Raw genomic sequence first — 11,712 nt, forward strand, 5'->3', positions numbered from 1 at the left:
GTCACAGGCCCCCGGGAAGGGTCTGCCGGGTTGGACCGTATCTGAGCCTGGGCCAGGTTCAGTAGAAGGTGTTCTACCTGGACAGTAGAAGGTATTCGGGAACGGAGAGAGCCAGGGCCTGCCCACTTGCTCGCCCCAGGGAGCACCTTCTCCCCAGAAAGAGGCTCTGCCTGAGGGGCTGCTCAGGGCCTCTCATCTGAACCCTCCTGGGAACAGGAAGCCTGAATCCTAGACCTAGGGATGATCACAAACATAGGACAAGAACACCAGCCACAAGCCACCACAGCAGCTGCCACCATCGACCTGCACCCACCTGGGGACTGTCACTTTTTTTTTTTAAGCAGGGACTGATCTCTGCTTACTGCAGCCTCCACCTCCCAGGCTCAAGAGACCCTCCCACCTCAGCCTCCCCAGTATCTGGGACTACAGGCGCAGGCCACCATGCCTGGCTAGTTTTTTAATTTTTTGTAGAGATGGGGTCTCAGTGTGTTGCCCAGGATGGTTTTGAACTCCTGAGGTCAAGCGATCCTCCTTCCTGGGGCTCCCAAAGTGTGGGATTATAGGCTCAAGACACAGCGACCAGCCCATTAGGGAAGCAGGAGTCTAGGAGAGCCAGAGCAATGCCTTTGTAAGTTCAGCTCCATCCTGAGACTAACAAGGCACATTCCTTGCCAGCCACGACTTGTGGTCACAAGATGCTTACAATTAAGGGAACAGCCTAAAGATGCCTGCAAGGACACCCTCCTACGAGAGAAAGTCCAGATGTCCCCATACTCGTAACAACATATGCTTTCAAAATAATTACAGCTATCCTTTGATGTACTTACACTAAAGTGTCAAGGATAGTTTTCTTTTTGTTTTGGTTTTTGGGTTTTTGGGGGTTTTTAGGTTTTTTTAGACAGGATTTCACTCCGTTGCCCAGGCTGCAGTGCAGTGGCACTATCATAGTTCAGTGCAGCCTCAGCCTCCTGGCCTCCCAAAGTATTGATCCTCCCACCTTGGCCTCCCAAAGTATTGGAATTAGCCACCTCACCTCGCCCAGCTTGTGACTCCATTAACAAGTGATTCCACCTGACCAGCCAGCATCCAGGGGGATTGCGCCCAAGGAGGATGGTACCAGGGCCCCTTACAGTGATCAGAGCCAGGAATGGGCCTGGGATGGCCGTACTCCAAGGTCCAGCTGACAGCCTCAGACAGCAGGGAGGGCAGGCCTCAGGGCAGAAGGTGACCAGGTGGCAGGGACCCAGACCAAGGCTGCAGCCCTGAGGTGCCACACAGGGTCAGGCAGACAGGTACCAACAAGAATGGTGCAAAAGGGAAGGGACCCGTCCAGTTGGATGGGCTGTAAGAGGGTTCTGTGCAGAGCCACCTAGCAGGAATCAACCTGGTCAAACCTTCTGGCCTCAAATCTGGCTTGGCTCCTGGGGCTGAGCTGGAGCCCAGCAGGGAGATGGGGAGAGTAGGGCCAGTCATGTGGCTCTAGGGATCCTGTGGCAGGGAGTCAGGCCAGGCCTGAGACTCCCTCTGCAGGGGTCAGAGGCCCAGTTCTGGGCCCCACGTACCAGCCTGTGGCTCTAGGCTCTTCTGACCAAGGCCAGACTTTTCCTGCAAGGTCGCCTGAGACCACCCCTGGGGAGAGTTGGACGGTGGAGCCTCAAGAGCCCACATCTTGACAGGGCCCCGCACTACCACTTCCTATCTATGGAACACCCCATCCTTCCTCTCTTCAGGGCAGTTCAGACGTTGGAGGGAGATACAAAGAGCCTTGAATGTCACAAAAAGGAGGTTGGACTTTATCCTGCAGGCAATCAGAAGCCAGAAAGGTTTCAGGATGGAGGAGGTGATCACATTTGAGTTTCAACAGGCCACTGTGTGAGCATGCGGAAATGGTGTGGCTGGGGACAGGAACCCCAGTCACTGCTGTCCATGAAGAGGGGCAGCAGGGGCCTGGGCTGTGCAGGCACCAGAGGGTACAGCAAAGGGGCTGGTGTCCAGAGAAAGCCCAGGGATGCCCCGGGACAGTCATACCACCATGGGTCTTTGGGCGCCTTCTCTTTCCTTGAAGATCCAGCAGAACGTGTGCTGCTTGATTTCCCAGAAGCCCTTTGTGGAGAGTAACTCGCCCCATCCCCCACCCCTGCCACACAGACTGCTACAGACACCCAGACACCTGAGCTCCAGCCGGGGCAGGCTGCAGGATGCCCAGCCGTGTCCCCAGGATGCCCCCCACGCTGTCCTGAAAACTGACCTGTAACTGCAGCTCTTGGAGCCTTCCGGAACCCAGATCCCCACCTGAGATCAAACCAAAGACCTGGTTTAAGGTCCTTGGTTTGGCTTGTTGCCTCCCATTGCTGCCCTAGTTCGCTGTCTTTCTTTTTTTTTTCTTTTTTTCTTTTCTTTTTTTTTTTTTTTTTTGAGATGGAGTCTTGCTCTGTCACCCAGGCTGGAGCACAGTGGTGCAATCTCGGCTCACTGCAAGCTCCACCTCCCGGTTCGTGCCATTCTCCTGCCTCAGCCTCCTGAGTAGCTGGGACTACAGGCGCCGCCACCACACCTGGCTAATTTTTTCGTATTTTTAGTAGAGACAGGGCTTCACCATGTTAGCCAGGATGGTCTGTAACTTGACCTCGTGATCTGCCCGCCTCGGCCTCCCAGAGTGCTGGGATTACAGGTGTGAGCCACCGCACCTGGCCAACTTCGCTATGTCTTTAGGCCAGCCCTGACTGCCCTGAGCCTCAGCTCGCCCAGGCCCTTGCAGAGTGATGGGGTCACAGAGAGGTACGGACACACAGTAGAACAACAGACATGTACGTGGGGGTGGCACATGTAACCATGGGAACAGAGAAGAGGGAGAGGGAGGAGGTCAAGGTGGGGACATCAGAGTTGGTGCTTGAAGGTGGGATGAGGCAGAGCCAGGGGTTGCGGGCACCTCCCTCTCCCCCAGGCACCAGCACCCAGCACTGGCTCTTGCCCATGGGCAGGAATGATGAACGGATGTCATTAGCAGCAGCTCCCAGTAACTACCAATAGGTGTGAAGCCCGGTAGGGTTACAGAGGCCTGACATGCTGCAACCTGCAATTTGGCAGCACATACCTGGGCTTTGAGGTAAGTCTCATTATCTCCAATTCACAAATGAAGAGACTGAGGGCCAGGATGGTGTAAGTCACTATCAGTGAGTGGCCATCCTTGTAGGGTGGGAGTGTAGGCCCTGGGGGCCCAGAGTGGGCAGGATGCTGAAGCCCCTTCCCTGTATCCCTGGGCAGCTAGATGTGCCCTGCCAGAGCCTTACAGCATCTCCAGTCTTGGGACAGGAGATCCCTTAAAGTGAAGCCGAGGGTGAGCCCCCAGGAGAGGGGATCCGAGGGCCCAGCCCATCTCCTTCCCTCCAGCCTGCCCTGAGTTTCTGAGTTGGGTGATGGGGGCCCAGGAGAGCAGGAATTGTGGGCGAGGCTGGCCTCCCTGAGCCTAGGTGGATCAGGGACAGTTTCTTGGAGGAGGATGTGCCTGAACTGAACCTTGAAGGCCATGTCCAATTTTCACTAGAGAGGATGGAAGCAGGGATGTGCTAGGATCAACCAACATCATGAGCAAGGATGGGGCCGGAGGGCAGGCAAGGGAGTGATGAGCAGCAGGTGAAGCCAGAGGAGCTGGAATGGAGGCCCGAGGGGAGCAGGAGCTAGGGCAGGCCTCCTTCAGCATTTGGGGCCCCACAGATACCAGCAGGTCACTTCTGTGTAAAGCTCTGTAGCAGCACCAGGGAGGCCTGGGGAAGCACCTCCCAGATGCACACCCTACACTGTTTGCCTGCAAGATCAGCCCTCCTGGGGCAGCACCATTGCCCAGTTACAGTCGGGTCTGGTCAGTGCCAGAGACCAGGAGGGCACAGGGGCACGGAAGTCAGGGGATTGGAGACCAGCCGCCCTGCCCCAAGAGAGGCCTCAGAGGAGCCAGCTCCACTGAGCCCTCCCCATGGCCAGCCAGTGGCACACGCCCCTCTGAGGAGGTAAGAAATCCGAGCCTGACAACAAGCCAGATGGATTGTTTCTCCTGGGATGGCAGGCCCCGAGCCAGTGCCTGCAGGCCCAGGCGTGACTGCCAGCCCCCAGCCCCGCCTCCCTCCTGGCACTGCCTGGCACTCCACTTAGCTGGGCCATGGGCAAGGCTGCTTTGATGGTGGAAATGCACAGTCACAGCTGCCCATAGGTTTGGGAGCACCTGGAGCTGAGCCTGAGGTTGCAGGGGCTCCAGGCCCCATCCTGCCTGTGTGATCTAATGGCTGGTTAATTCACCTCTCTGGGCCTTGGTTTCCTCATCTGTCAAATAGGAATGACAGCAGTGCTTACTTCCTGGAGGCTGTTTGAGGATGAAGGGACAATGTGTGTGAAAAGCCCCAGGGAGCTACAGCTAGGGCGCAGGGGAGGAAGGATTAGGCAGCACCCCACAAAGCAAAGTCAGAGCTACCTGACAAGTCCACACACCTTCAAGGAGGTCAGGAGGTGGCAGAATGTGCCCGGGAAGGCTTCCAGCAGGAAGGTTCTGGAACATCCGCCAATGCTCGAACCCCTTTCAGCATCCTTCCAGCAATGGAGCGCCTCGCTGCTCCTCCAGGCATAGCTGCAGGTCCTCCCCTCTTCTACAGAACATCCTGTGAGCCCCCTTCCCCTCCTCCCCACCAAGCCCTGCAGTGTGTCCCTGGGCTTTCAAGACTGGAATGGCCACCGTGTGCGGTGGCTCATGCCTGTAATCCCAGCATTTTGGGAGGCCAAGGCAGGCGGATCACCAGGTCAGGAGTTCAAGACGAACCTGGCCAACATGGTGTAACCCCATCTCTACTTAAAATACAAAAATTGGCCGGGCATGGTGGTGGGCGTCTGTAGTCCCAGCTACGCAGGAGACTGAGGCAGGAGAATGGCGGGAACCCGGGAGGTGGAGCTTGCAGTGAGCCAAGATCGCGCCACTGCACCCCAGCCTGGACAACAGAATGAGACTCGGTCTCAAAAAAAAAAAAGAGTGGAACGACTGGAGACACAGGTAATGGCCCATCATCGTCAGGGGAGAAGGTGACCTGCACCATCGCTGTCCGAGGGCCCGGGCAACTTCCGGGATGCCCAGGGAGTCCCTCCGCAGCCCCCACCCAGCTGGGAGTCCTTTCTGTGGTGCCGTGCTAAAGCTGATCCTTCTTGGGACGAGGGAGGCAGGCATTGGCTCTGGAAGGCTCCAGTAAAGAGAAGCAAGTTCCAAGTTCCCGTCAGCAGCCCCAAAACTACTTGGCAGGTAGCGGAGTCCCACCCCAGAGGCCTAATTCCATACATGGTGTGACATGGGCTCCCAGCACACGGGTCTTCAGTCAGTGGCCCAAGGTCACGTCTCTGCCTCACCACCTAGCCCCTGTGTGGCCTTGAGCAAGTTGCTCAACTCCTCTGACTCTGTTCGCTCACCTAAAACGTTGTGGGTTACAATTGTGTGACCTTCCTCCAGGGAGAGCTGCGAACGCTTATCCAGTTAAGTACCAAAAAGAAGTCAGAGGTGAAAAACTTTGTTTTGTTTTGTTTTGTTTTGCAGATGAAGTCTCCCTCTGTCACCCAGGTTGGAGTGCAGAGGCACGGCCTCAGCTCAGGTTTTAAGCCCCGCATGCATTAGGTATTTGTCCTAATGCTCTCCCTCTCCTTGCCCCCCCAACCCCTGCAGGCCCCACTCTGTGATGTTCCCCTCCCTGGGACCCTGTGTTCTCATTGTTCAGCTCCCACTTATGAGTGAGAATATGCGGTGTTTGGTTTTCTGTTCCTGTGTTAGTTTGCTCAGAATGATGGTTTCCAGCTTTATCATCCATGTCCCTGCAAAGGACATGAACTCATTATTTTTTATGGCTGCGTTTAAAAAAATTTTTTGTAGAGATGAGGTTTCACCATATTGCCCAGGCTAGGTCTTTGTATGAACGTATGTTATTGTTTCTCAAGGGTAAATGACTAGAAGTGGGACTCTATATATACACACACGTTAAATTTTATAAGAAGGCCGGGTGCAGCAGCTCACGCCTGTAATCCCAGCACTTTGGGAGGCCGAGGTGGGAGGATCACCTGAGGTCAGGAGTTCGAGACCAGCCTGGCCAACATGGTAAAATCCTGTCTCTACTAAAAATACAAAAATATGGCCGGGCACAGTGGCTCAAGCCTGTAATCCCAGTACTTTGGGAGGCTGAGGCGGGCGAATGACAAGGTCAGGAGTTCAAGACCAGCCTGGCCAATATGGGGAAACCCCATTCTACTAAAAATACAAAAATTTGGCCGGGCGCGGTGGCTCAAGCCTGTAATCCCAGCACTTTGGGAGGCCGAGACGGGCGGATCACGAGGTCAGGAGATCGAGACCATCCTGGCTAACACGGTGAAACCCCGTCTCTACTAAAAAATACAAAAAAAAACTAGCCGGGCGAGGTGGCGGGCGCCTGTAGTCCCAGCTACTCGGGAGGCTGAGGCAGGAGAATGGCGTAAACCCGGGAGGCGGAGCTTGCAGTGAGCCGAGATCGCGCCACTGCACTCCAGCCTGGGTGACAGAGCCAGACTCCGTCTCAAAAAAAAAAAAAAAAAAAAAAAAAAAAAAAACAAAAATTAGCCGGGAGTGGTGGTGGACGCCTGTAGTCCCAGCCACTCGGGAGGGTAAGGCAAAAGAATCGCTTGAGGCCGGGCGCGGTGGCTCACGCCTGTAATCCCAGCACTTTGGGAGGCCGAGGCGGGCGGATCACAAGGTCAGGAGATCGAGACCACGGTGAAACCCCGTCTCTACTAAAAATACAAAAAATTAGCCGGGCGCGGTTGTGGGCGCCTGTAGTCCCAGCTACTCGGGAGGCTGAGGCAGGAGAATGGCGTGAACCCGGGAGGCGGAGCTTGCAGTGAGCCGAGATCGCGCCACTGCACTCTAGCCTGGGCGACAGAGCGAGACTCCGTCTCAAAAAAAAAAAAAAAAAAAAAGAATCGCTTGAACCCAGGAGGCGGAGGTTGTAATGCACTCCACTGCACTCCAGCCTGGGAGACAGAGCGAGACTCCGTCTCAAAAAAAAAAAAAAAAAAAAAAAAAAAAAAAAAAAAAATTTGCTGGGCATGGTGGCATGCACCTGTAATCCCAGCACTTTGGGAGGCTGAGGCAGGAGAATCGCTGGAACCCAGGAGGGGGAGGTTGCAGTGAGCTGAGATCGCACCACTGCAATCCAGCCTAGGCAACAGAGCGAGATTCCATCTAAAAAAAAAAAATTGTATAAGAAAATTAAGAAAATGCCAAGCTGTTTTTCAAAGGGGCTGAGCCATTTGCAATCGCACCAGCAACATAAGAGAATTCCAGGTGCCCCACATCCTCAGCAAAATGATACCAGCAGGCATCTTCATTTTAGCCTCCACAGCAGGTCTGATGATGACTGTTGATGATCCTTTCATGTGCTGATATGTCATGCATATCTCTGATGAAGTGTCTGTTCAAATATTTTGCTCATTTTTTATTAGGTTGTTTGCCTTACTGAGTTATAAGAGTGTTTTTTGTTTTTTTGTTTGTTTGTTTGTGAGGGATGGAGTCTTGCTCTGTTGTCCAGGCTGGAGTGCAGTGGTGCGATCTTGGCTCATGGCAAGCTCTCCCTTCCGAGTTCACGCCATTCTCCTGCCTCAGCCTCCCGAGTAGCTTGGACTACAGGTGCCTGCCACCACGCCTGGCTAATTTTTTGTATTTTTAATAGAGACGGGATTTCACCAGGATGGTCTTGATCGCCTGACCTCGTGATCTCCCCGTCTCAGCCTCCCAAAGTTCTGGGATTACAGGTGTGAGCCACTGCGTCCGACCAAGAGCGTTTTTATATATTCTGGATACAAGTCCTTTATTAGGTTTCTGTTTTGCATCTTGCAGCTTTGGAACCAGAGCTCTAATAAAAACAAGGACACTAATACCAGCGCAGTCATTGTTCCTCTGGCATCAGCACCTGAAGTCACAATGAGGCCTCCTGTGCAGCTGTAGCCCCAAGGCTTGTGCTTCCTCCATGGAAATGTAGATCCTTGAAGACATTTACCTCTAAAAGAGAGGTTTCATCCAAATTAAAAATACAATTTAGAGGTAGTTTTTTTTCTTTCTTTCTTTTTTTTTTTTTTTTTTGAGGCAGGATTTCACTCCTGTCACCCAGGCTAGAGTGCAGTGGTGTGATGATAACTCACTATAGCCTCAACTCCCTGGGAACAGATGATCCTCCCACCACAACCTCCCAAGTAGCTGGGTGAGATACAAGCGTGTGCCTGGCTAAGTTTTTGTATTTTTAGTAAAGATCGGGTTGCACCATGGTGCCCAGGCTGGTCTGGAACTCCTGACCTCAGGTGATCTGTCCACCTAAACCTCCCAAAGTGCTGGGATTATAGGCATGAGCCACTGCGCCTGACCAAGGCAGTCTCCTTTATCAATGCAAAACCAAAATGATTTAGCGCAGGGGAACCTCTGCATCTTCTTCATCTGCACACTCAGCTTCCCCAGGCAGACTGAAGAGGAGGGGAGTCAAGTGGTTCTACACTACTCTGCCACTAATAGAAGGCTTTTCTGTAGGATTTTTTTAGCTTGCCTTTTATTTGTTTGTTTCTTTGAGACAGAGTCTCGCTCTGTCGCCCAGGTCGGAGTGCAGTGGCACAATCTTGGCTCACTGCAACCTCTGCCTCCTGGGTTCATGCAGTTCTGTGTCTCAGTCTCCCCAGTAGCTGGGACTACAGGCGCCTGCCACCACACCTGGCTAATTTTTGTATTTTTAGTAGAGACGGGGTTTTACCATCTTGGCCAGGCTGGTCTTGAACTTTTGACCTCGTGATCCACCCGCCTCAGCTTCCTAAAGTGCTGGGATTACAGGGATCCACCATGCCAGGCCTTGTTTGTTTTGTTTTTTTAATACCCTGACTTGATCAGCTTACCTTTTTTTTTTTTTTTTTTTTTTTTTTTTTTTTTTTTTTTAGAGATAGGATCTCCCTCTATCACCCAGGCTGGAGTGCAGAGGTTGATGTGATTGAGGCTCACTGCAGCCTCAAACTCCTGGGCTCAAGCAATCCTCTTGCCTCAGCCTCCCAAGTAGCTGGCACTACAGGTGCACTCCACCACAGCTAGCTAATTTTTTTTATTTTGTAGAAATGGGGTCTCACTGTGTTGTACAGACTGGTCTCGAATTCTTGGCCTCCAATGATCCTCTTGCCTCAGCCTCCCAAAGCTCTGGGATTACAGCTGTGAGCCACTGCACTTGGCCACTGTGGCTTTTTCATTTTCTGTGTGTGTTTTCTTTCTTTTTTCTTTTTTTTTTTTTTTTTTTTGAGACAGAGTCTCACTCTGTCGCCCAGGCCGAAGTGCAATGGCACGATCTCGGCTCACTGCAAGCTTCACCTCCTGGGTGCACGCCATTCTCCTGCCTCAGCCTCCTGAGTAGCTGGGACTACCGGTGCCCGCCACCATGCCCAACTGATTTTTTTGTATTTTTTAGTAGAGACGGGGTTTCACCATGTTAGCCAGGATGGTCTTGATCTCCTGACCTTGTGATCCGCCTGCCTCGGCCTCCCAAAGTACTGGGATTACAGGTGTAAGCCACCGTGCCCAGCGCTAAGGCCCTCTTTTTAACTGGTGAGATGTTTGCCCCTGATGGCTCCATCATTTAATATGCTAGGGAAAATTCTGTAGGAACAGCTCAACTTCTGGGTCGTATGACATCATTCTGCTGTTTACAAATCACCTGTGAGCTAATTTGCACTAATAAAACACATAGCAAAACAATCTATACACAATTTGGATCAGCCATGAACAATATTTACATGGGCACAATAATGGAATCCTTAATATTATTTTAACTAAAAATATGACATAACTGTGTTGTTAAAAAAAGAGAAAATATGTGTTGGGAGAAGGCAAGGTTGCTAAATTCTCACTTACCATAGAAAAGGAACCAGCCGGGTGCAGTGGCTCACGTCCGTAATCCCAGCACTTTAGGAGGCTGAGGCGGGCAGATCACCTGAGGTCAGGAGTTCAAGACCAGCCTGGCCAACATGGTGAAACCCTGTCTCTACTAAAAATATAAAAGTTAGGCCGGGCGCGGTGGCTCAAGCCTGTAATCCCAGCACTTTGGGAGGCCGAGACGGGCGGATCACGAGGTCAGGAGATCGAGACCATCCTGGCTAACACGGTGAAACCCCGTCTCTACTAAAAAATACAAAAAACTAGCCGGGCGCGGTGGCGGGCGCCTGTAGTCCCAACTACTCGGGAGGCTGAGGCAGGAGAATGGCGTGAACCCGGGAGGCGGAGCTTGCAGTGAGCTGAGATCCGGCCACTGCACTCCAGCCTGGGCGGCAGAGCGAGACTCCGTCTCAAAAAAAAAAAAAAAAAAAAAAAAAAAATATATATATATATATATATAAAAAAGTTAGCCAGGCGTGGTGGTGCATACCTGTAATCCTAGCTACTGGGTAGGCTGAGGCAGGAGAATCGCTTGAACCCAGGACACAGAGGTTGCAGTGAGCTGAGATGGTGCCACTGCCCTCCAGCCTGGGCAACAAAGCAAGACTCCATCTCAAAAAAAAAAAAAAAGGGGAGGGCCGGGCATGGTGGCCCACACCTATAATCCCAGCACTTTGGGGGGCCGAGGCGGGCGGATCACGAGGTCAAGAGATCAAGACCATCCTGGCTACCACGGTGAAACCCCGTGCCTACTAAAAACATACAAAAAATTAGTTGGGTGTGGTGGTGCATGCCTGTAGTCCCAGTTACTTGGGAGGCTGAGGCAGGAGAATGGTGTGAACCCAAGAGGCGGAGCTTGCAGTGAGCCAAGCTCGAACCACTGCACTCCAGCCTGGGCGACAGAGTAAGACTCTGTGTCAAAAAAAAAAAAAAAGAAATCTGTACACAGATGGCCATGGCAGCTTTGTTCGTAATTGCCAAACTTGCAAGCAACCAAGATGTCCTTCAGTAGGTCAATGGATAAATAAACTGTGGTACATCCAGAGAATGAAATATTTTTCAGCACTAAAAATAAATGAGCTATCAAGCATAAAAAGACAAGGCTGGGCACAGTGGCTCATGGCCTGTAATCCCAGCAATTTGGAAAGCTGAGGCCAAAGGATCACTTGAACCCAGGAGTTTGAGACCAGCCTGGGCAACATAGTAAGACCCCTATCTCTACAAAAAATAAACAAAATTAGCCAGTGTGATGGTGTGCACCTTGTAGTCCCAGTTGCTTGAGAGGCTGAGATGGGAGGATGGCCTGAGCCCGGGAGGTTGAGGCTGTAGTGAGTTAAGATTGCACCACTGCCCTCCAGCCCGGGCAACAGAGTGAGACCCTATTTGAAAAAACAAACGAACAAAACAAAACAAAACAAGCCAAAAAACAAAACAAAACAAAAAACCCAAAATACAAAAAAATGAAAAGGCTACATACTGTTTGATTTCAGTACCGGACATTCTGTAAGAAGCAAAACTAAGGAGACAGCATAAGGTCAGTGGTTGCCTGAAGTTGGGGAGGGAGGGATGAATAGTGGAGCACAGGGGATTTTTAGGACAGAGAAACTACTCTGTATGACACTGGAGTGGCGGATACCTATGGTTATGCATTTGTCCAAACCCATAGAATGTATAAGAGCAAGCGTGAGCCCTAATGTAAACTAGGGACTCTGGAGATCGTGACGTGTCAGTGCAGGTTCATCGATTGTAACAAATGTGCCACTGTAGGG

The sequence above is a fragment of the Macaca nemestrina genome, chromosome 7, assembly GCF_043159975.1.
Source record: "Macaca nemestrina isolate mMacNem1 chromosome 7, mMacNem.hap1, whole genome shotgun sequence".
Taxonomy (NCBI): Eukaryota; Metazoa; Chordata; class Mammalia; order Primates; family Cercopithecidae; genus Macaca; species Macaca nemestrina.